Source organism: Falco naumanni, chromosome 10 (genome assembly GCF_017639655.2).
Source record: "Falco naumanni isolate bFalNau1 chromosome 10, bFalNau1.pat, whole genome shotgun sequence".
Lineage (NCBI taxonomy): Eukaryota > Metazoa > Chordata > Aves > Falconiformes > Falconidae > Falco > Falco naumanni.
The window spans coordinates 33,176,239-33,201,214 of NC_054063.1; the positions used below are offsets into that span (position 1 = coordinate 33,176,239).

The following is a 24,976-nucleotide window of genomic DNA, read 5'->3' on the forward strand; positions in this document are numbered from 1 at the left end:
CAGCTCAGCTCACAGTGCTGCACTAAACTGCATCCCCCAAAGCCCATCACAGCTGCAGGTAATAAACAGCTTCTGTGCCCAGGCCAAGAGCTGCTTTTGCTTTCATTTGTCATGTCAGCACCACGGCGGTCCTACACTTCTGCAAAACCTTCCATCAAGCCGTAGCTGGTAAAGCTGCTCACAGAGCAGTTCCACTGCAGGGAGCCCACAAATCAGTGTGTGCTCAAGCAGAGGCAGAAGCATCAGCAGCGTGGGTAGCCTGGGCTGTCCTGTGTCCCACTGCACCCAGGTGCAAGGGAGAGCCCCATGTTACCACCACCACCACCACCACCAGCAGCAGCAGGTCTGGGACAGTGCCCTAAAGCCTCTGGCTGCTGACTTCAAAGGAAGAGCCTTTGCCCTGGGAACTCCTGCCATTTGGCACGCACATGCCAAAATGAGTAACAGCTAATTTTTAACCTAAACATGGGTCTAAAAAGAGGGCAGAGGTGTAAGTGAGGTGAGAAGCAAAAAAAAAAAAAGAAAACCAAACCCTTCCCCCCCAGTAAAACTCTGCTGGTTTCCAGGTGATTCCTTTTATTGCTTTCTGGTGCCTCCTGATTCTGATCACCTGCCTGGGGATCCTGCCTGGTACCCTTAATTAGATATAAGCAGTGCATTAAGCTATGGGGTGTTGGGCATTGGTGTGGGTGCTGGCTGGGTGCTTTTGTGTGTCCTGTTTGAGTATGCAGACTGGTGGCCTGTGCTGCTGTGGGTGTTTGATGCGGTGGGCTCTGCTGCCTGTTTTGCTTGTGAGCATGGGCAGCAGCGATACCCAGGAAGGGCGGATCAAAGCAAAGAGGGCTGGATGAACCATTGGATTTCTACTCAGCGTAGCAGAGCTGACAGCAGTCACTTCTCTCTGAGCTAACTGGTCAGCATTCAGGTAAATAAAAATGTTTTGCACTGTTTGTAGCTTAAAAAGAAGGTTTCTGCAAAGAGCTAATCCTGCCTGCCTTGCACAGCCTGGGTGCAAAGTTTGAAAGCAATTTTTGGTTGTGATAAGAAATGATTCTTCTCTGAACAACAACAAAAAGGTGTTCCTTTACAGGAGTCTGTTTTTAAGGTCCATTCTCTTGTAACTCTCATATTCAGGTGGATTTAAGGGTGAAGGGAATGATATGCCTTATCAAAAGGGCCACTGTGGAGCTGCTTTGGTGGCTGTTTAAGAAAAAGCTTTGTCAGAGGTCAGCATGGGGAGGGGGTGATCTGGCCCCTCCACTTTCCAGCACAGGACTTGGTGCCACGGGGGGTTCAGAGCAGTAGCAGGGGCTGCCCTGGCATGTCATCACTTTGGCACTTCTAAATTGCTTTTGAATATATTGGCAATTTGAACAGTGCCAGCTGCAGTGTTTTTATTAGATATTTCCTGGAATTTGAAATTAATTTGAAGGCTTAAGTTCTTAAAGTCAGGAGAGTCTCAATTTTCTCTGCCACTTTCATCGAATCAGGCAAAATATTGGATCTAAATGTATCATGACCTTCCCACCTTGGGTAAACTTAAATGAACTAAAACTTATTGTATGAAAATCTCAGGTGCATTGTAATTTACTGATGATCTTGGCAGAGGCTGGTTTTGGATAGTTTAATCTGAATTCTCGCGTATGTGGACCTCTGAAGGCCTACAGGTTTGCTTCCATGACTTCAGTAGAGCTCTGCACAGCAGAACAGGTGAAAAATGGGGGGAAAGGAGTGTGTTTCAGCTTCCAATGAGCTGAACAGAAACAGAACTGACTCTCTGCTGTGGTGTTACTGACATCTGAGAGCCTTCAGGTGGGCTCGGGGATTGATCTCTGTTCCCCTCAAGGCAGGGGTGAGCTTAAGGCAGGTACTCTTACAACTGGTTGTTGCTGCCTCTCATCCCGTCTCACCATGAAAATCAGAATATGCAGTCAAGATCAATGCAATATAGGAATTTGCAGCTTGATTTATGCAAATATATTCGATTTTATGCAAATGCACAACTGACCTTTCTTTGGTCAAAGTACATTGGCAGGTACAGGCTTTTGAGCTCGAGTGCAGAAAAAAGAAAGGTGTCTGCACCGTGCGATGGAGATTTCTTCAGAGAACAAATATCTCTGGTTACCTACAGCAGAGACTATGTGACAGAACATTTTGCTAACATTTCTTGAAGAGATCTCCTGAATCCTCACAGAGAAAAGCTGGATGGACTTTTCAACAGAAATTTATTTTTAGCAGAAATAAGATCTTGCAGCTGAACTAAAAAGTATTTGAAAAGAATTAGTTTTTAAACAGAAAAAGGCAGCAGGGGAAAGACAAATCTGAAAAATGTTCAGTGATTTTTTTAGTTTGAATTTCAGGAAAAGGCTTTTTTCAGTAAGCTGGTTATTTACTGAAAGTCATCTTCAAAAATACATTTACTTCCAGTGTTGCTTGTAGCTTTCTTTAAAACACTTGCAATCTGCTCTCCCCTCCTCTAAATTTTCTATGAAAAAACAACAATATAGTTTTGGGTAAGCAGTAAACATGATTGAACTCAACAGCTGTTGGGAGTTCATAAGAATGTTCAGAAACATTATTTTAGAGGAATCTGATGAATTTCTTCTCGGCAGCAATGAGTTTTTCTGAGCCAATATACCCCTCTCCTGTGCATTAGCTGATCCTGAATTTTACTACACGTTTTCGAAGTATTACTTGTGTATTAGCAGCACAGCTTCTCTGTTAGCCATAACAGGTTTCAGGCAGCTAAACCCCACGCATAGCTTTGAAAACATGCCCTCACTAAGCACGCAGTCAGGAAACAAAAGAAAGCAACATGAAAAAAAGAGGAAGGGGAGAGGGCTGCCTGTGCCCAGGGCTCTGGAGTACGATCTAGGCAGGGCTGATGCACCCTGGAATGGACAAATACACACCACGGGTCAGGAGAACAGCAGTGTGAAAACGGGAGACAAACCAGCATTTCAGCTGTCTTTTCTGTGCAGGTGAAAGGCTGAGGGTGTTCTCATTGAGGCAGTTAATCAGGGATCTGTTGTTGTTTTCTCTTTAAACAAGAACTGAGCCACACTTAGCTCTAGATTATAACTGGCCCAACAGCAGAAAGGTGCCATCGGAGCTGGACTCGGAGCCCTGCCAGGATGGGCTCAATCCTCCGTCAAGGTCAATCCCACACAGCAGGATGAGTCCATCCTCCATCACAGTAGTGGGGTGCTGGAGTTGGCTGCTCCTCAGCTTATGCTCCCCAAAGCTTGGTCAATGATACAAAGATTGTCTGAAAGCTGAACTCTGATTTAAATTGCAGCTTGGCAATCCACAGGACATAAACTATAAACTATAGTAATGACCTGGTATGACAATACCAACATAGAAATGTTGTCAATCCTAAAAAGCAGAGGTAATCAAAAAATTAATCATGGTGGGCGCAGCTGAACTGGTTGATAGGAGGGGAACTGGACTCACTTCAGGACTAAGCTGGATATCCAGGACAAGAAACCCAGCAATTCTAATGTGCAACACTAGCTAGGAAGCAGACCCACTGAGATATTTAGGCATTTAACTCCTACCTGGCTGCCTAAGAGATCATTTTAGAACCTCAACACTTTTGTAGATCAATCTTGGTAATTCATGACAAAGAGATACTGCTAGTAAAGTCGTAGGTGGCTTGGCTACGTGGTTGTCCTTGCGTTTCTGTAGGTTTCAGCTGTTCGGTTTGCAGATGCACTTCCAGCACGCCGCGAGGTGCTGAGCGGGCAGCCCTCAAGCCCCGCTGCTGGCTCCAGCCTGGGCTGATCCCGTGCTAACGGCAAGGAGCAGCCTCGGGCACGAGCCGACCTTCCCGCTCTACGTTCAAACTCAACGCAGTGTGTTTTGCAAAGCTTCAAAGTGCCACTTAATGGGACTTTCATTTTCCTTCCAGCTGAAGGGAAAGTGTTGTTAAACTCCCAGGCTGGCAAGTTGGAGTTTACACAGATGGAACAGTTAGTGCAAACCGCAGAACAAATACCAGCGACCAACCAGTTTCACACTTCTAAAGAAAGAAAGAAAGGAATGGCAGCGGCAGGCCAAAGCAAACAGGCCTTGGAAAACTCGAACCCGCTGGCTGGAATTTTCAGCTGTTACTTTTCTTTTCACATTCAGGCTTTTTTGGAGATCTCTCGATTCAGCAAAGCAGCGAGGGCTTTTGCATTCATATGAAATGATTTAAAGCTCCGTGAGGAGTGCTGTGCTCAGTCCCAACAACCACAAAACATACATTGTTTGAAATTTTATAAACGTGGTTTTCACTGAGAGCCACACTTCTTTTTTTTTAAAAAAAGACTTCATTTTCTTTCCAGCAAATAATATGTTGTTGAATTTCCCACATATTGCCTAGCTGTGGCAGCGGGGTGTGTCACTTTGTATGCTTTTTGCTTTTTAAACCTGAGGACAACTCCTATGCCCCCAAAAGAGCCCTGACTCCTATGTCTTTCCCTGGGCTGTCATCTGTCCCTGCTCCCCTCCAGTGATGCTGCCCAGCTGAGGGGGGCTGGGTCCCCCCGGGGCTCATCCACCCTGCCCTGCAATCAATCAGAAAGGTCATTGCTGAGCGTTGCTGCCTGAAACCTCTGCACCACCCTGCACCACTGCCTCGGAGCAAAGGACCAGAGCAGGAATTAATCCAGGTCTCTCCCATGGCAATGGAAGCATAACCTCTGGGCCAACCCCAGAGGACTTTATTTTATTAAGACACAGGGGTCGTGCCTCCCTTCATTCAGCCAGCCTTTCATTCTCATCCTCCAGTAACAAAGAAATTGCTAAGGAATTAAAAAAGGCATCTCCTGTGAATACACAAGGCAGAGCCACTAGAGAATCTCCACTTGGCGTCTGAGACCTGCTGGGTAAAACTGTTAGGGGTGGGTAAATCAGTTTAGATAAAATTTTCTTGTATTCCCAGAGACCTGCATTCAAATGCAAACCTCATTATGAAACTGAAACGTTTCATGCTGTGTAAACTGTGACTTGTACTAACAACACCGAGGCAAGTTCTGCTCCCACTGAAGCAGATGTTGATTGGAGTAACTTCAGACTGCTCCGTCAGCGCACAGGGTGTCTGCAGGGGCCTTCTCCTACTTGGGATTTACAGTTACGGAGCTGAAGCAGCATCTTGTTCTGAGCAGTTTCATTAACAGTACCTGTTTCTACCTGTTTTTACTTCCACGTACCAGAGGTTTGTGTTTTCCTCCTTGCTGTATTAGCAGCACCTTCCTACCCCTGCATGCGCAGCAAGACTATCCAGTACCTCAGGTATTGCTGAGATCAGATTTTACTAAATCAATCCAGACTTCACCTGAAGTTACACAAACCCAGCTTAATTTGGTGGAGAGACTTCACTGTTCATTCTGGCTGAGACATTAAATGATGCTGTTTGAAGTTGTAAAAATGAGTGGAATTAACTTACGTGATGAAGGAGGAGGCAACTTGACAGAGGGAGTTGAATAACAAACCAGTTATTCTAACCAAAACGGTCAAATCTTAAGCAACAGGGGGCTGTGGCCAAAAGCGATCACTGTACACTCAGCTAACGAGCGCCGGGACCAGCTGCAAGTTTAAGGCTAGGTCAGGTTATCTCTGTGTTAGGTGTGATCTGAGACAGCCACGCAGACAAACCCCTCCAATTCACCCCTGGTTTATCTTGCATGCTCCTGCTAATTGCTTTCCTTGCTATATCACTTTGTACTCACTCAGGGTGTAAATTCCACTTGCTCTGCATGCTTACTGACACAATAACAAGGGGCCTTCACTGGGACACCTTCCAGGAGGACAGAATGGCAGCAGAGCAGGTTGCCCAGGGAAGCTGTGCTAGCTCCATCATGAAGGTTTTAGAGACGAGGCTGGATAAAGCCCTCTGCAACCTGGTCTGACCCAGCAGACCCTCCTGAGATCCTCTCAGACCTGAATTACCCTGCCATCCTAAGGTGGGCACCTGTGCTGTAGAACTGGGGAAGGTTTTCTGGGGACAAGGAGCTTAAGGGACTTGCAGGTCCCCAGAATTAGTATAGCCTCTCCCACATGGCAAGAAAGAGTCCATGTCACATCTACCTCCCCTTGGGTGAGGTGGTGCATATTCAGAAATGGTACCAACAGCCACCCACAGAGCAATGCAACTGGGCTAAATCCTTCCTTGGTGAAACACTGGAGTGCTGGTGCACCATCAGAGACGTTGTTGTGACTCAGTATCACTTAGAACGGGTTTATTTCAGCTAATACTGCTGTTTATACAATTATGCTAAACTGGACCCAGTGATTCCTGAATTTGCAGTATTTTTCCTTTATTTCAATGCCAAGTCTGTGCAAAGAAAAGAAGATAGTGTCTAAAAAAGGTGGTGGTGGTGGTGGGGGGGGAAGATTACAATCTCCCTCTTCGCTCTGCAGTTCCTGCTTACCGTGACTAGTCCCTCCCTTTCAAACAACCTTTGCTGACAGACCCCCGCGATGATACATGGCAGGATGCACTAGAGTACCATGGAAGCCGGTGCAACGTGACGCATTTACTGTACTACAACGTACTGTATCTCAGTGCTAATGACGTCTGGGTATTGCAATAACCTCCACAGGGAGCAACGCTGCAGCACCTGCTTCTTCTGGATAACTGTCTTCATCTCCTTGCTGCAATGGAGAGGAAAAAAAAAAGAAAAAAAAAAAAGAAAAAGACCTCAGAGAGGCTGCTGAAGTGGAATGTCACATTAGGGCATGCTTGTTACTGACAAACCATTACAAGGTTGCCAAGTGTTCAAAAAGATGCTCCCAGGATTGCTAGTATTGGAAAATTTTATGTAGCATTTAATCATCCAGGGTTCAAATTATGTGCCATAGTATAAACAGAAAAAAACAAGAAAACCTTTCATTAAATGATGTTTAGTAATCGTTACTCACATATTATTATATGATAACATACCATAATAGGGCTTGGAACATAGGTCCAGTGGTAGAAGCATCTCTGACATTGTGTGAAGCTAACGAGGCTGGAGGGTCAAATTCTGCCCTCAGTTAAATCAGCAACGTGTGCAATTGTGTTGGTGCAATCAAAAACTAGTACTAAAGGGCACTTCTCAGGAGTGTACCAGTTCCAAGAATGAGCAAAAGGCCTTGCCCTAGATAGGATCATCTACTTTTTACCAACTATTTTTGATTTGACATGGGATTACTGTGTCCAGCAAAGCACATCACCACTCTAGTAACACACAGAAGGGAGATTCAGGTATCTTTTCCACGGGCTTTGCATTCCTCGCGGGGTGGGGTGGGAGGGGGTGTTTGCTGCTGTTACCCTTCCACAAGGTGAAATCATAGAATCGTTTAGGTTGGAAAAGTTCTTTCAGATAGATCAAATCCAGCTGTTAACCCAGCACTGCCAAGCCCACCACTAACCCATGTCCCCAAGTGCCACAGCTACACATCTTTTAACACCTCTGGGGACAGTGATTCCACCGCCTCCTGGGCAGCCTGTGCCAGTGCTTGGTCATCCTTTCCATGAAGAAACTTCTCCCAATATCTGATCTAACCCTCCCCTGGCACAACTTGAGGCTGTGTCCTCTCATCCTGTAGCTTGTTACCTGGGAGCAGAGACCGACCCCCCTGCCCACAGCCCCTTTCAGGTGGTTGCAGGGAGCGATCAGCTCCCCCCTGAGCCCCCTCCTCTCCAGGCTGAAACCGCCGGCTCCCCCCGCCGCCCCCCATTAGAGTGGTGCCCCAGCCCTTCCCCAGCCCCACTGCCCATCTCTGGACATGCTCCAGCCCCTCAACATTTTTCTTGTAGTGGGACCCAAAACTGAACTGTATTCGAGGTGCGACCTCACCAGTGCTGAGTACAAGTGTATCCAGGGAAGCTGCTGGGAACTTCAAAGTGTGATCCCTGGGGATAATTTTCCTTCTGAATGTTTCCGGTGGGAATTTCTAACAAGTTAGCACAGCAGTTTATGAGATCACCCTCTGCTTTCTTACATGTGTTGCTAAGAAGCAAAATGAGTTAATACCCAACTGAGATGAATACAAGACACGGGTATTTATGCCTTTCTTCAGGCTCTCTTCGAACTCAGGCAGGCATAATTATGTCACTCACAAACACTTTTCCAAAATTTTCCTCCTATAAAAGGAATACCTAATCTTATACCTATTAGAAGATGTATAAAATTATTTTTATTCTTCATGAAGATTTAGACTCTGGAGGAAGAAAGCGTTTGGGGGCAGCACTGATACACAAATTTACTATATTCTGTCCTATATGAAGTCCTGTTCATAATCAATATGAGACACTGTCAGGAGGATCTTCTGTTGCAAAATGGTGAACATATGTAGCAATACATACGTCTCCTTTGTAATTCAGTAAACATTATGATTTGTGGACAAACGGCCAATGGTCAAAAGGTTAATGTTTACCCAGTCTGAAACTAATATCTGAAAGCCATTTATCTCTGCAATGATATTGCCTGTACCCATAAAGATTCTGTGATTTCCTTTGAAAAAATCTAGACAAAATATAGTCTTAATATAGCGGGCATATTCCTGAAACAATAGAATTGAAATTTCTCCTCAGCTCAGAATTTTTTCTTCGATCTCTCTTCTATTTATTGATTTTATTGTTTCCATAAATACAGGAATTAGGTTTTGCTCTCCATTTAAGATCAGCTACAGAAATATGACCATCCTTTAGTTTTCTCAAGTATATAAAGTACTACTTGTAATTCTCTTTTTGTCTCAGCAGATGTGATAAAAGCCTTGAGAAATATCCCCGTGGCTGTCAGAATGAATGTGGAAAGTTACAAGTGCATTTTTTTCTGTATAGATGAAAGCCATTGACAAATGAAATAATTTGCCGAGGAAATGATCCCTATTTGCAGAATAGAGAAAGTTTGCTCTTAGGTGCATACACTCAATTCACAGTAACTTTATCAAAGAGCGAGTGGAAATGCTCGTGTGGCTTGTATGTGTCCTTTGCAATTTCAATTGCTATTTGAGCGTCAGCTCCCACTGATAGGAAAGAACATTCTATTTGCCAGGTGAACAATCCTCCTCCTGGGCCGTGCACACAGGAGCGTGCACACCTAGTTTTAGTCAAACACTGGGTGAAGGTGAATTCAGCATTTATTCAGACTCTCCCATGGGGGACACTCCTGTGGAAATCTCGCTGTGGCAAACCATAGGTTGCAGTTTGGTATTGTGTCTCCTGCCAAAGAACTTGTACACAGGAAGGCTATTAGAGGACTGGTTTTAGCTGCAGTGATTCGTTCCCTCTTTCTCTATTGCTGAGCAAGTAACCTGCAACTGGAGTTAAATTGGAACCTGGTATTCCATCAGTATCCCAGCTAGCTAGAGAACCAGCCCAGGAGTGCCCTGGGCTTGGTGCAAACTTAAATAAGTACCCCATATGTAACCACTGTGTGGTGAATATACACTCCAAGCAGTGACTACTGGCATCAAATTGGAGCTGATGTTGTGTATAGAGGTCATCTTTGGAACCAATGTTGTGTGTAGAGGGAATCTTTTACATCTCATGAACTTTAAGCTAGAAATAGAGCTGGTTGCTCTGATAACACTCTGCCTCACATTCTTGTCTCTATGCTGGCTCTGTATGTTCAGATTTACTTCAGACTGCTTCCTCATAAAAAACTCATCTAATGATGCAACACAGCATCATGCAAGGGATCCCAGGCTAAATCCAAGTGAGCAGGTCCCGATGGAAGTTGTCACACCCACTTGGCTATCTGTGGTGCAGGACCTTTGTTCATCTCTGGCTCAGGTGTCTCTTCACCACCCTTCACGTTGTTAGGTAGGGACATGCTGGAAGGAACGAGCCCTCCCTGCCCTCCCAGTGACAACACGGGCAGCTCCTGCATGTCCCAGGGCCATGTCCCATGTCCCATTCAGCTGCTGGTCCATGTCTCTGGCTGAAGGGTCCGTGGAGGGCTGCCTGTCGTTAAACAGCTGCCACGTTTCATCCAAGCAGTGGCTGCATTTTAGTGGTGGCTGAAGTGCTTCCCCTGTCTACTTTGGAAAGCTCATTGGGATAATTTTGGATGACAGATATTATTACTATATTTAATTTTTGAAACTCCACTGGAAAAGTTAAGCACTTGAAGAAATCCCTACACTTACTACGTTCAGCTTTTTCCCTTGTAAGAAATGACTGGAGAGTTTGTGCTTTTAATTATTATCATTCTCCCTTGAAATTACAGGCAAAGTACTCAGTGACATTCGAAACATAAATTACTGGCCTGCAGCCTTGTGCTACTGTTTCTCTATCTCCCTGCCAGGGCTGCAAATCAATTTTCTGCATTTCTTTCAGATTTTCTGAAGAAAATTGTGGAAAATAGCTGTTGGCACATGGCATTTTTCCACAATGGTTAGAACTATTGAATGGGGCTGTAATAGGCTGCCTTGGAGAAGCCAGCCCCATTAAAATGCCAACCTCAGACAGATCAGAACACTCTCTCAATCTGAATTTCATATTTTTTCCACAGGAAGAGCAACGTAATTTTCCTTGGTTTTGCCTGCAGTTCTGTAGTTTTGTTAAAAAAACCCAACAAAACAAACAAACAAAAAAATATATCCCCAAACAGAATTAACTGCCCCCTATTTTTCATTTCTTCTTGTTTATTCTCTTCTATTTTGCTTTTTTCCCCGCCCTTTGTTTTGTTTTGCTTAAATTCCAGCCCCCTAGCCTTGGGTGATTTCTGGAGGGTTTGGTTTTAGTTCTTGTTTCTTTATTCTGGTTTTGTCAGGGTTGTTCCTTTACAAAGTGACGTGGAAATTCACCTGTTTGTAGTGATGATTATTCAGCCAGTCAAATGCTTTTCCCTCAAAACTGTCTCTGATATGTGTTCAGGTGACACTGGCATACAGAGACATCACTTTCTGACTGGAAGCATCTTTAAACCTATCCTGGCTTCCTCGGGAGTTAAACTTATGGGGCACTGGCTAACACTGAGAAATTTTACACCTTCAAATTTGGGTTATTTCTTTGGATTTAGAGTCAAAACCCACTAAGACCACTAAGAAAAAAAGGTGAGAAATGACAGGAGCTTTGCGGTCGGTAAAGCAGGCTTCCTGCATTCCCGGTGGATTGTGTAGGATGAGTTGCTGGGAGGGAAATAGAGCATGGCTCTGCACAAGACAGCAGGTTGCACAAGAGCTGAGAGCCAAAAGAACCAGAACAGCAAATTCCTGGATTTCCAAGGAAAAATTCTTGCAAAAATTTTGCTGATCCCATTGGCTTGGTCAAATTGTGGAGCTGGTTAAAGAAAAAAAGGACAGTGTTATGAACCTACTTATAGTTGAGCCGTTTTGCTCTATATGGCAAAAGCATAGAGAAACAAGGTGACATCTCAGCTGCTTCTTCCTAAAATCTGATTCTTCCTAAACCCATGGAGAGACTCAGCTTCTGGGGTTTTGATTATATGTTTCATTGCAAGGCGGTGAGGTAATGTTGTATGTGATAAAGCAAGGGAACTGAGCTGGGGCTGAGAGCGGTGGAAGTTTGCTGGTTTAATCCAGGTCTGGGGACTTCAGATACATCGAGCCATAATTTTAGGAGCAAGTATTTGAGGTTGGAAGATCTTGCTGCTGGCTGGTCTGATGTTTGTTTTGCCAGGGCAGAAGGAACTGCTGCAACACCGTTGTAAAAGAATCGTTTCAAAAGAGAAAACTGAGTTAACCTATGGGTGTTTCAGCTAGCGCGGAGTAATGAATTGCTATCTTCATTAACAGAAAGAATGCCAAAGAGGCTAAATGAGTCAGAACAGGCAGAGACACAATCCTTTAATGAGTTGAACAGGAGCTGGTTTGTAATGTGAGGTTATTGATAATCCTGGGGTTTATATAACAGCATGATTCTAGGTCAGGGAGCAAAAAACACACACTCCTATACACACAGACTTGCTCGCATGCTGTAAGATGACACACTCTTCTGAACAGATGGCTTCAGCCCAGGTTAAGCATAAGCACTCAGGAAAGATGACTTTTTTCAGCAGAGTAAGTCCTCCTGCTTGCTTTTGCACCTTAATGTGTAGGGCAGATGTTGATTATTTTTTTTCAGTGAACATTTTTGCAAAGGATCACCTGGGCTACCATGGCGGTGGATCAGTTAAAATGATCCCAAGAAACTCCATTTTTAGAGATATTTTTTCAGAAACACTGCAAACATCTCTTCCACAGCTTGAGAAACAGTCTCTTATTTTGCTGACTCCCTGCATTTGTACTGGAGAGTTTGACACCTGGTGTCAAGGAGCTGGATCTGGAAACGGGGGAACCAGGCGGGGTGAAATAACCGTTGCCCTTCGGCTCTTGTTTTTGCTCTGTCTTGCTGCTGGTGGATTAGTATTGCTAAGGAAGGCGGCTTACTTCCCCAGCAAGGTAACACTAATGTACAAAATGGTTCTATCATCACACAAAAACCCTTTTTAATAGTAGAACTAATTTCCCCTTTTGCTTGATAACCTGTTTAGTAGCAGTACGACACCATCAAAGGGCAGGTGTGACTTCAGCCATGCCAGGGTGCCAGCACTAAGATGGTGCTGGTTGTGAGTCGGGATCTTCACCCGGTTTTGCTATCCTAACTTCAGTCCTTTTGCAGGCAGCAGTTTCTACAAGCTCTCCTGACTGCACAGATTGTCAGCGCTGCCCACGGCACACCTGCCAGTACTAGCTGATCTGCTCTTTATGGTTCTAGGAAAGTCAATTAATGATATTAAAGAAAATCTGAAATGTTCTGAGTTCACTAGTCAATTGTGGCTTAAGCAGCCTACCTTAAATTCCCTCCCGCAGCATTCACTGAGAATCCTTAAATTCCCAGGCTTAATTTTCCTGTGGATTCCATATGGACAAACCTGTTACTCAATAAAACAAAGGAAACTAAAAGATCATCTGGAAGAATGTCAAGAGTGACAGCTCCTGAGTCCATGAGTGACACTTTTAACCATATTTGTATGAAGTTGAAGGTATTTTCATCCTTTGAATTGTCTTGGTTTTTGGTTTTTTTATTTGGGTTTTTTTTTGTTGTTTTTTTGGTTTTTTTCTTAATGTGCACTGATTCAGGGTGAAGTTCTTTTCCCAGATAGCAAAAACCCCTCCAGATAAAGAGGAAGATGTTAACAGACATCAGCCTAACACCAAGTCTCAGACCTGTTGCTTTCTCATCACGGTTAGTATTTGGTGACTGCCATTAACAGAGTACTGCTGGCCGAAGCTGCCCACATTTTCACAGACTTGCTGCCCCTGAGGCCTGGTACCTGCTTTGTGGAAACGGACGTTTTGGTTGCTATTGTTCCCATTTAAGAAAGCCACAGCTGAGAAGCAGATGCTAGGAATATCAAAGGCTAGAACAGAATTCTGGCTTCTGTCGTTACCACTCACAGGGGACACAAAGTGGAACGGAAGACAAACCCCACTGAAACAAGTACAGCTGACCCCTAGAGGGGTTTTGCAAGGGCGAGCGGTGATGTCTGAGCACGCTGCAGGTGTTGAATCGCTTGGAGAACAAGCACAAGTGTTAGCATGCACAGGTGTCAGTAGCTGGAGAACCACGGTGCCAACTTCAGCATGCACGAGCAAAGCCGGGGAGCTGGAGCGGGGCACGCAGAGGCTCTCGGCAGCGATATCCTGGATGAAGCAGGTCTGCAGCTTCTTGGTGTGCGCTGGGAACACGCCACCTGAAGCTCTGTGTGCGGTTTCATAGCTTCAGCCAAAGTCAGCTTCAGTGCAGGTGTAAAAAAGGGAGAGGGTGTTGCAATGGGAGGATTGTGCCCCCTTTCCTCGTACTCGTAATCAGTGGTGGTGGTGGTGCTGCGAAGCGGTTCCTAGAAAGCACAGGACTGAGCCAAAGATACAGCTGAACTGGTGTCCCGTTGCATTGGCAAGAACAGTGATTGCATGTCATCGAACTCCCAGCGTTCACAGCACTGAAAATAGCAGGAATTTTCCCTTCTTGAACAAAATGACATATTCCTCCCTCAGCGATAGAAAAGAAACAATGGGGAAAGAAGATCAGGTTTGCCAAGAGCAGTGCATCCCTTTAATTTCAGCGTTCTCCCTGACACATAAAAAAATGCTTAATTAATTACAGAAAGGAACTAGGAAGTGCTTCATAGTTTGGAAATAAAGTCAAAATATTTCTGAAAAAACATTTTTCCACCAGAAAGAAACAAACCTCTGTTTTGCTGAAAACAGAAATGAATCAATGGCAGTTATTTTGGACAGATTACTCAGTTAAAGCAGCAATAAAAGTGCCAGGAGATGTCTATATCAAACTCCAGAGGCCAGGAGTTTTTCTGATCTTCTCCCAGGAATTTGAACGGAGTATCTGGGTTCATTCTTAAGTGCTATGAAGAGTTCTGGTATGATGAGGGTTGGAAACATGGGCTTTTGAACAGGGAGAAAATAAATTACAATTGGAGAAGAAGCTGTGGAAGGCCCCAAAGGCACTTTCCATGGAGTCCTGCAAGCTCGGAGACAGCCCTGCTGCCCCAATTTGAGTTTTCCTATTCCCTCTGCTGCGTGAATGCACTACTCACGTGTTTGCTGTGTCTCATTTAGTTGCACAAAAATGAGTGGGTGAAATAGTTTAGATGAAAGAGAGTGTGTGGCAAGAGATCAAGAAAATAATTGCTGCTGTGATCCACTGTTGGAGCTGAAAAATCTCAATTAAGGGAGAGGATGAGCAGGAAAAGATGTTGGGAGGAAAGAGATGTGTATGTATGTGTACACACACACACTCACAGACTCCTGTTCCTTCTTGTGTTTTCAAGGATTTCTCTTGACATTAGCCCAAGAAGTCCTTTGGCTGCAATCCTCTCCCCACCCTAGAGTTAGTTTTGTTTCTCAGAAACTTTAGAAATTGCCTCAGATCTTGCTTTACACAAAGGTTTTACAGCATCTTTCAGGATGATCATTTACATTTCAGCAGGGAGTACAGTGAGTTGACCTAATATAAATCCATGGAGACTTCACAGCTGCAAGCATCCTACCTTATTTAAGCAGATACTTGAAGAGCAAGGGACCTTTTTCATTGCGGATGCTCTATGGGCATGGCGTGGGTGAGGAAGAAACTCCCCTTGACTGAGATGGTTTCCTGCCTCCTTCCTGGGACATCTGGTGACCGTGACTTTTCCTAAAACAAAATAGGCTGTTGGGGCAATAGCTGATGACAACTGTTGTTGTCTTGTAAGCATTAATGCTGCAAGATCTGATGGGGAGATGAAGGTGTGGGCATGCCCAGGGTACTTCTCTCAGGATGGGCGGTTTGATAGGGATGGAAAGCTACAGGCTTTCCTTTAAGTAAGAGTTTTGCAACCCAGCTTGGTAAAAACGTGAGGCTGGTGTGCTACAGATGAGGCTGTGAATGTGCGCACTGTAGGATCTTGCTTGCTATTAGTCAGGGTATATAACTGCTCCATGCAAAGTACGTAAGCTGTATTTAAACTGTTGGTTTATCCATTAATGCAATGGCATATAAATGTGTCACTCGCACAGGTTTGCTTGCCTTCTTGGCTGAGAATCGTCATTCATTTTGCAGCAGAGATCACATGCACCCTTAAACTGTGCTTTTGAAGCATTGACACAGTGCAAATGTGTGTGTGTGTAAATTGGGGCATTACATCTCTTCCCCCTCTGCTTCTGCTTGGCAAATAAATACCCATTTCACTTGTTGCGTAGTGACACCTTCTGTGCATTCTCAGCGGCTGTAGCACCAGGCAGCCTGCCCGCTTCAGAGGTCAGGCACCAGCATGGGTGGCTTGCTGGGACCACAGCTTCCCCCAGACCTGGAGACAGCACCTGCACCCACACATGCTTCATGCAGAGTTAATGGTGGCATACAAAGTGAGTATTTTTGCAGGCAGGTGACATGAAGCAGTTTGTTTGCCCCATCATTGTCCCACACAAAATGCACGGAGAGAATTTTTCATGCAAATAAATACCTGCACATTTTTCCCCTGCGCAGAGAAGCTGATCTTAGTGGGTATCGGAAGAGGGCTTTGATGTTGTGGAGTGATGTGGTCATCACCACCTGCCAGAGTGTGCAAGCTCTGAGTGCCAGTCCTTCTGCTGAAGAGCCTCAAGGAAGCAGAGTGATGAAAAATAAATAAATAAATAGATGAAAATCCCAGCTGCAATTAAAAACACATTGTGAGTGCCTTCTATTTCTGAGCATGGAAAGCTCTCTGAACTCAAAACTGCAGAAGAAAAAAGCTTATTCCAGATTCTCAAAAAACTGTGTGTGTGAGTGTCCCCCAGTGCTGGTGTCAGCGTGAGCACTGCTTCTGCACTAACGCAGTCTTAAATGCATATATGTAAAAAATACAGGTTTAGGACGACTGTGGGGAATTGGTACCTGGAAAAACATTGCAAAAGCTGTAAGTCATGTCATTCATACTTGTTGCTGGTGGAAGTTTATTGCAATGCCTGCCTACCATGCCTTGTATTCATTACTTCTGTGTCATTAAAGGCTTCACTTCATGGCCACAGCAGTAATGGCAGAAAATGTCAAAGACACAACAGAAAACACGATGTTGCAAGCTCCCTAAGTAGGGTCAGGGGGGTTTTGGGGTTTTTTTTTGTGTTTTGTTTTTTTTTTTTCTCCTGGGAAACTCCTGCCTGTACAAGGATATTGAATCTGGTGAGGCTGTGGTGATATACATGTGGGTGGTTCAAGGTGTGGAACGATGTCACTGTTCCAGTTAGAACATGCTGATCATGATGTCGTATCAAAGAAAACCGCTTGCAAAATGACTGTCAGATGAACCCTATGCAAGGGAACATAATGGTTTGTACGTATATGTGTCATTTGAATATCCCTGTGGCAGCCTGCATTCCCGTACCTGCCTGCAAGAAGCCAGGGAGGGGACGCTTGCATGATGATGCAGTCTCATTCCAGGACAACCCATGTGGAGAGAAAAAGCATCTTCTAGCCTCTGCCTGCACTGGCAGCTGTCCCTGAGACTGCCAAGGAGGATCCCCAGTGCTAACTGCCTTCACACTGGACTCAATACCATGCAGCTGGTGCCAGGAGCACAGCCAGACAGGAGCGACTCCTGCAAGTCTCGCTCCAGTTCATACCGGCACACGTTATTACTAACACCAGAGGACACTGGATGCCTCTAATTTTTAGCACAGAGTGTTGTCATCTGAAAAGGACCTCCTCTGCTCTCCCTGTGGAATGGGCAGTGGCAGGAGTGCTGGTGTGCGAGAACCTCCCTGCACAGTGAACGCGAGTGGAATGTTCACCTGTATCACATGCCACGTGTCGTAAATCTCCGCATGGTCTGTTAAGGCAGGACACAGGATGAGACCTCACCGTTTCTCTCTTGCCTGTCTGTGCTGGATAAGAGACCTGATGTTACTCTAAGCTGGCAGGTGCCCCGTATAGCTGCTAAGGCTCTGCCCGTGCAGCGGCGGGGACCGGCAGCGTTGATCTGCGGGCCAGCAGTGCCTGTGCAAGCCCCGGGGCGAAGGGTATGCAAGGAGAAGGGCTGTGCGCCATGCCAGAACCCAAAGCACGCCATCCTGGCTGGCAGCAGCCAGCTCATACAGGTTATCACACGTGCCAGGACAGTTCCTGCGCCTTTTGATACCCCTCTTAGAGGCTATCACCTTTTCTGACCCATGGGCATCCCTGGGTGCTTCCCAAAGGAGCTGCTGACTGTGAACTGCTTTTCTTGGTTACTTTGAACAGATATTTCAGGACTAGGCCAAGGATCCAGAAAGGTTTACAAATTCCACATGGCTTTAGAGACCTGTTATAAAGTCTCACCCTTCATTTCCCATGGATATAGTCTGGCTGACTCCAGCTGAGGATCTGGCACTGCTAACTTCTTTTCAAAAAGTAACTGTAATCATGCAATATTACATGGGAAGAGGCAACAATTAGTAAACCATCACATCATTCCAATTGCCTTAGTAAGTCTAAACCTGTGAGGTGCTGACCAAATTTTTTCCCATTCACATCCATGGGAATGAGAAATCCCTTGCACCTCAAGCACTTCGCAGTGTCAGGACCTTCTAGCATTAGAACAAGGGGTATGGCTTTCTGCCTTTAAACTTTCCAAAAGAAGATGTGCTGTGCCACATAGTTCCAATTACTAAAGAGGATTAAAAATCTGCGTCTGGGGTGTGAGTTGTGGAGTTCAAAGCAGGTCCAGGACTGAAATTTCTCTGACACTCAGAAGCATTTTGGCTTGATCTCATCAGACCTGAAATTCCATTACTTTACCCTCGCGTGCAAATAAGCACTGCAATAGTTTCAGTCACTGCTAACGCAGCTATTACTTGAATAAAATGGTTCATTTGTTTTAAAGACCTGAATCAACACTCAGTCCATATATTTTAAAAACAGAACAACCAAAGGACATGTTACATGGCATGAAATCTGCTTTTGGGAGGTCTCTGCTCTGGTGGTTTCTGAAGTCAGCAGAACTCTTTGGCTGAACTATGCCTGTATAAAGCACCCAGGCACCTCTCACTCTCCTCTGCCCCCCCCCCCCCTCGTGCAGACAGCCCTGCCCGCTGCCCACTGCAGCAGGTGACAAGATGAACCTGTGCACCCAAATGCCCATGGCATGGCTGGCAGGGCACTTAGACCAGGGGGAAATAACCACAGAAATATGAATGATGCTTTAAACCCCCCAATCCCTAATTCATATGTTTCCATCATGTGACTATCATCTTCCTGGTGTGTGTGGTGGGGGTTAGCATGAAATCAGCAGGCTCAGAGCAGTTTTAACGAAGGTTCATCTGAGGTAAGGCAGTAAGCTAAAGGCCACATGTTGCTTTTATTGCAGTTTTCCCCCTTGCTTGCCATTCTGAGCCAACGGTTCCCTCAGAGCCCTTCGTGCCTACACACACACACTGGCTGCACAGACAACAGGCGTGCGAGGCTTCCCTGCTGAACGCATTTAATATTCTGTCTGTGCTGGCATGCTCTTGTCTTGCTTCATAAAACCTGTTGAAAGCCAGTCAATTCATTAATCTTTTGCCAAGAGACGTTAAATGCCAAACAGGGAAAGACGATAATGACTTGACGGTTCATAAGAAAGGGCCTGATCCTGCAAGGTGCTGAGAGTGGGAGCCAGCGGGAAGAGGAGGGTGCTTGGCATGCTGCAGGATTGATCCCTCGCACATTTGCTGCTCTCTCTGTGCCCCAGTTTAGTACACAGCTTCCAAAGTGAAGCCAGGAAGGCACGAGCATATGATGAAGCCACAACCGTGATGCTGTCCTTCAGGTCTCCGCAGCCTGCCTGCTCTGACACGTCCCCCTGGCAGAGCCTGCACCCGGGGGGTCAGCAGGACTGATGCTCCAAAGCACACAGAGGAGAAACGGGGACAGCTCGGCCCGTTGCCAACATGAAGCCGGCTCTTCTCTGCTCCCGCGGCTAACTGACAGATAAAGCCCTGGCAGCGCTAACTGCAACCCATGTGCAATGAGTAATCCTCTGCGCCGCCTGCTCCAGCTTTACACCACACGACCACCAACGCCAGGACTGCGGGTGGTGCTGGGGGGCTGGCGAGCAGGCAGTGGTGCAGCCGAGCCTCCGCACCCCCACCGCAGCTTCGACGCCTTCTCCCCGCTCCACATCTGAGAGCCGCGCGGTGCTTTGGGCAGGCAGGAGGAAGCAATACTGCCAGCCTCGAGCAACTGGGTAGCGTGAGTCAGGCTGCAAAAAGGCAATGAGCTTTGCTGAAAGCTTGTAGGTTTAGAGGATAATAATTGTCGACGCCTTTTGATTTTAATTTTAGGTCTTGAGATTTTAGGGCGCAGATTTTTGAGCCTTTTTCAGCTGGAGGTTATAAACATTTAAAGAAACAAGGTGAAAAAGAGTTCCTTACATGGTTGCACGACTCAAGGAGCTGTAGCTTTACTAATGAAACTGCAGTTATCACAGGACTTGCATTAAGCTAATCGGAGTGGGTATTGCTGAGGCCAAGCAGTTTCCAAAAGGTCCCACTGTTTCCAGGGCAGTTAGCAACGCCAAAGTGATGCACTAAAAATCAAGTACACTCAGCCTCCTTGGTGTACAGGAGAAGCGGATCAATACTGAATTAGAGGTGGATAAACTGCATTTAACTATATTTAACAGTACCACTGATAGCACTTAAACTTATTAGGTATCAATTATCCCTCAGTTTCACAGTAGCTTGCCTCCATCTCCTATCTGCAACATTTGATTGCTCCAGCCAGATTCTGTGGCAGAGCTGGTGGTGCTCTGTCCCTCAGCTGATGAAATCAGAGTCTGATTTTGCAGAAACTTTTTTTCCTGAGTCATTCATGAGTCCTAAATGTCCCCAAATGAAGCCAATCTGGTGTGTACCATTTTTTCTGATGTAAAGTGCCCTTCCCAGCTTAGTACTTAGGCGTCCTCTCCAGTCTGAAGGTAGAAGAAAAAACTTCATAGAAAAGCTGGCTTAGTGGTTTTCAGTTACCATGTACTGCTGATAGGCTTCACAAGGAAATTGCAGTTTTCTGCAATGGGGGATATGAAGAGAGATCCTGCACACTTTTGCAAAATGATTCCCTTGAACATACGTGGTATACAAGGCACCACATGGCCTGCATTTCTCGTTATATTAAGATTGGCAGACTCTTCACTGTAAACAAGAATGGCCTTTGCTGTTGTGTGGTTGTTTTTTTTTTTTTTTTTTTTTTTTTGCATATGCCTACACTGATTGAGTATTTTTAATTGGATGCACTTTCTCGCCTCACTGCAGGCAGTCCAGTTTAGCTCTGTGCATCCCTCAGTCACAGAGGTTATCTGCAGGCAGAGCCTTGGAAGCTCATCGCTGCTCACGCTTTTCCGTAAAGCAGATCAGTTCTGACGGTAGGAGAGGATAACCCCAATTTCAAAGAGTGCCTCGATACTAATGGGGCCACCCTCCAGGGTGTTGTCTTCGCTTCTTCCCACCATTGGCATGTTTGGTGGAAGAGGGGTGGGCGATGGCATTGCTGAAGCTTGTGGCCCATCCTGACTCTGCAGCTCTCTGTAGCACATGGAAGGCAGGAGTGGGTGCCTAGAGCAGCCTGTCCTCATTGCACCTCTAATCCATCTCAACCCTAAAGCAGTACAACCCAACAGTGGACAGCAGCAGCCACATCTGGGCTGTGTGTAACATGCAAGCAGCTCTGTGGCCTGAGCTGCGGTAACTGCTCAGTGTAGGTGGAAGGTGGTATCATGGCGCAGCCCAGCCTCCCCTCTCTGAACAAGCAAAACTGCCCCCGATGGGTGGGCTGCAGGCTCCCCAGGCAGGCTCGGGGGAGGACTGGAAAATGCCTATCACTTCTGGAGGGCTTGTAGTCTTCGTTCCTCGGGCATGTGATCCTTGCAAGTCTTTCCAAAAGCCATGAAAGTGAAGGATGAGGGAAGATGGGGGGTATCTTCTTCTGGCCCTATCTGCTCCCATTGGTAGAAGCAGGAAGAAGTCCAGTGTTCAGGCATCTCGAGATCATGATTCTTCTCAAAACCAACTTGTTTTACCGTAGGTAAATTGGGAGATGGGGACTGGGGGAGCGTCCAAATCACCTACAGGCAGACCACCTCCTTGGTTTGAACATAAAGGTCCTGTTCCTCCTCTGGAGGATGCTCTGCCAGCCCAGATCTCTTCTGCTTGCTCCCCTTGCAGGAAGGGCTCTCCTGCCTGCTGTCAGTGCTCGGGAGCAGGAGAGAGGCTTTGCAGCAGGAGGCAGGTGGTGCTGCTGGAGCCCAGTGCTAGGAAAGGCAGAAATACTCCTGGGTTGTGGAGAAGAAAACTTTTTTTTTTCTGTTCTTTCGATCTTGCACCCAAACCGTGGACACAGCTGTGGTCTGCCTCTGCCATCCCCAGGGTGCACCCAGCCACTTCAAACCTTCAGCCGGGGCTTTGGGCAAGGCAACGGTTCCCCTCTCCCCACATCGAGCATCTTTCCGTGGCCAAATACATCGAGGCAACAGGATTCCCCTGCCCAGGTCTGCACTGAGGTGCTACCGGTGTCTTTTGCTCCGCATTATTTGGGAACACCTCTTTGGCTGGCAAGTGTGGTGTGGGGAGGGCGGCTGTGGGGGATGCACTGGATCACTGCCAGGAGGGATGTAACACCATGGAGCAGCCCGGGTTTCCTGGATACACCCTGTCTTGCAGCTATCTGCAGCTCAGGAGGGTTTGGATCAGCCTCTCCCGGAGCGCAGAGCCTCAGCCAGGCCTCTTTCTGGCAGACTTGTTTATCTGGGTGTTACATTGCTTGAGGCCAAGGCTTAGTTTCTGTTGTACTTGTGCCAGTGTACACAACCCTGGCAGCTTTCGGCACATGGGAGGAGTGTCATTTTATCCCAAGTCTCCCTCGGGAATTGATAACTGTTTAACAGAAGATCAGGGAGAGGATGGAGCAACTGGAGGGGTACCAGTGTGGGGGGGAACCTATTCTGGGAGCAGAAAGAAAAGGCTGGACAGAGGGTAAATGAATAATAAACTGAGGTGCTTTAAATTTTTATTTTTATGATTTGGTGGTGCTGATGGTGGTTAGCTCCAGACTAGGATTAATGAATCGCCTGCAGCTATTCTGCTTTGACTAGATCTGGCAAAGATTATATTAGAGAGAGAGGGAGTGGGGGGATGGAGGAAGAAAAAGCACCACTTATCAACATGCTTATACAGATAGGAGCTAAAAGGTGTAACCCGATGAGACATCTTTCATTTCAGACAATGCAAGCCCTGCACAGTCCCTCTGGGTCTCTTAAACAGAGGCTCTTTGGAGCCTCCCAAAAGTACATTGTGCTATGGAAAGTGTTAGGAGCTAATTATGCAGCAGGCTGAAGAAGCCAAGGCACCGGGCTGAAACCGAGAATAAGTTTTGTACCTGAAGCAGCTCTGGAAAAGCACAGTTTTGTGCAGCGGGGTGCAAAGACCCAGATTTCCCTTCTTGCCATGCAGTGCCCATGCACATCCACAGTGCAGTACAGATGATTTTTAGCTTGGGCAGTCTCATAAGGACGTAGGTCTCAGGACATTTTTGAGCTGTCTTCAGTGCAGCAGAGGCACACCATCTGTGCAGTTGGCAGATCAACTGTGACAGGATCATCTGCAAAACTTTATGTGGAAAAAATGTGACCTGTTTCATAAACAACCCCCTATACTGAAATCAACCTCCTCTGGCCCTGGTCGACTGGGCCCCAGGAATTTTGCAGAGCACTTTTGGTTGCATGGTGCAATTTTCAAAGCAGCAAGGCACAGGGTGAAAATTAGGAGACTAATATTTTTAATGTTCAGTGTTAGTGGTGGCAGTGAAATGTGGAAGAAATTCAGGGAAACCTACAGACTCCTCTGCACCCAGTTCACATCTGTTCACAATTCACTGCTACCTGCCAAACAATTAAAAACAACAACCTGTTTTATTAGCTGTCACATCCCATAAAATATTTCAGGGCCCTTCATCAGCAGCTGACACCCTGTCAATAATAGCTCTCTGGGTTAAAAAAAATGTTCACAATGTTATTTCAATGTCTGGCTCTCAGAGGTTTATCTCTAGTGCCCATCACAGGAGTATTCAAGCACTAAATGCAAGGTTAACAACTTTACAATTAAGGATGTGAAAGATATATAGACACTGATTTTCATCCCACCCTGAGTTTGAGAAATACAGGTCTTACAGGCTGAATTGTTCCATGGCTGGTCCTCCAAGAGGCGCCTGGGCTGAGCTGCAGGCAGGCAAGCAAGCGGCTGGCCTTGACTTCAGTGGCAGATAATCAGACAAAAGCTCGGAGGGGCACCTCTCCCTGCTGAGAACTGGGAGCACTGGGGGATGGTGGTGGAATGCTTTTCCTTAATTGTTGTAGTCTAGGAAAAGAGAAGATGGGGAAAGGTATTACGTCATTGCACAAAAGACGGCGGTCAGAGGTTAGATCCATAAATGTATTTAGGAGCATAATGCTAACCAAAATGAGTGGACACAGGCATTGACGTATCTCTGCAGATCTCTGTGACTAGGTACAGCTAAAAGATAATTTCTGCGTAATAAGTACAAGATCTGGTTCTACTCAACCTTGTAATAGTTTGGGGATCTAAGCACTCATTTTATGAAGGCTTCATGGCAAAACTATGCCCAGGATGCTCAGGTGCTGCCCCTGCCCTTGCTTATGGCACTGCTGGCACTCACAAATTCATCAGACATTGTGCTGTCATTAAGCCCTGGTAGTGCCTATCCTGCTACCAGTGCTTCACTGCACTGCTGCAAAGTGTCTGAGGCATCCAATCTGAAAGAGATTGATCCCTTCGGCACAATCCTAAATCTGCCAAGGCTGCCTAATTCTGCCTTTTTTACCTCGCATAGGTACAGGGAGACTTCCCACAAACTTTCCTTGCAAAAATGTGTTTTTCAGAGTTTTAAAAAACTGCATTCACCTACATTTGAGAGTATGGTGCCCAAGGCTGAAATAAAAGTAGGCAAGACTGAAATCAGCAGTTTGAAAACACAAAGACTTACCAGCTGTCATTTTTAGAACTGAAGATATGAGTGACCATGTTCTGAAAACCTGTGGAAGACGTTTTGTACTTTTTCATATAAAAGAAAGGGGTTGCATTCCTTTTTTTCAAATGCAAAGCCAAATGCAATCTAAAAGACAAATATTTTCCATGTTCTGCATACTACACAGCCACAGAGTGATGAGCCCAGCCCCATGGAGCTCACAGTTTAAACAGACCAAAGAGAGATGAAATATCACGCCCAAGATCAAACACTAACTTGGTGGCCAAATCTGTGAGCAGAGCCCAGGCCCTTTGGTTCAGAACTGCTGGCCTCTTCATTCCAGCCATCTCTCCTGACGTGTTCTTTGATTTTCCATCCAGACCTAATTTTTCAGGAGGTAACGTTACATTCACTACTGCTGTTTCATTGCAGAGGTACTTTCTATCTGGTGAAAGATAATCTGTGATTAAATCAGCTGGGATCAAACAAAGCAAAAGGAGGAGGAAATCAGATATCAGAGTCCTGTTG

The 24,976-nt window shown here is 45.9% G+C and overlaps 1 long non-coding RNA gene across 1 annotated transcript in view; it reads left to right on the forward strand.

The window, feature by feature from the left end:
* Positions 1–558: 558 nt before the first annotated feature.
* Positions 559–24,976, forward strand: part of LOC121094864 — a 35,049-nt gene continuing 10,631 nt past the window's right edge. The window contains exon 1 of the long non-coding RNA XR_005829951.1: positions 559–925. This is a non-coding gene — a long non-coding RNA (uncharacterized LOC121094864). The remainder of the gene's footprint in view (positions 926–24,976) is intronic.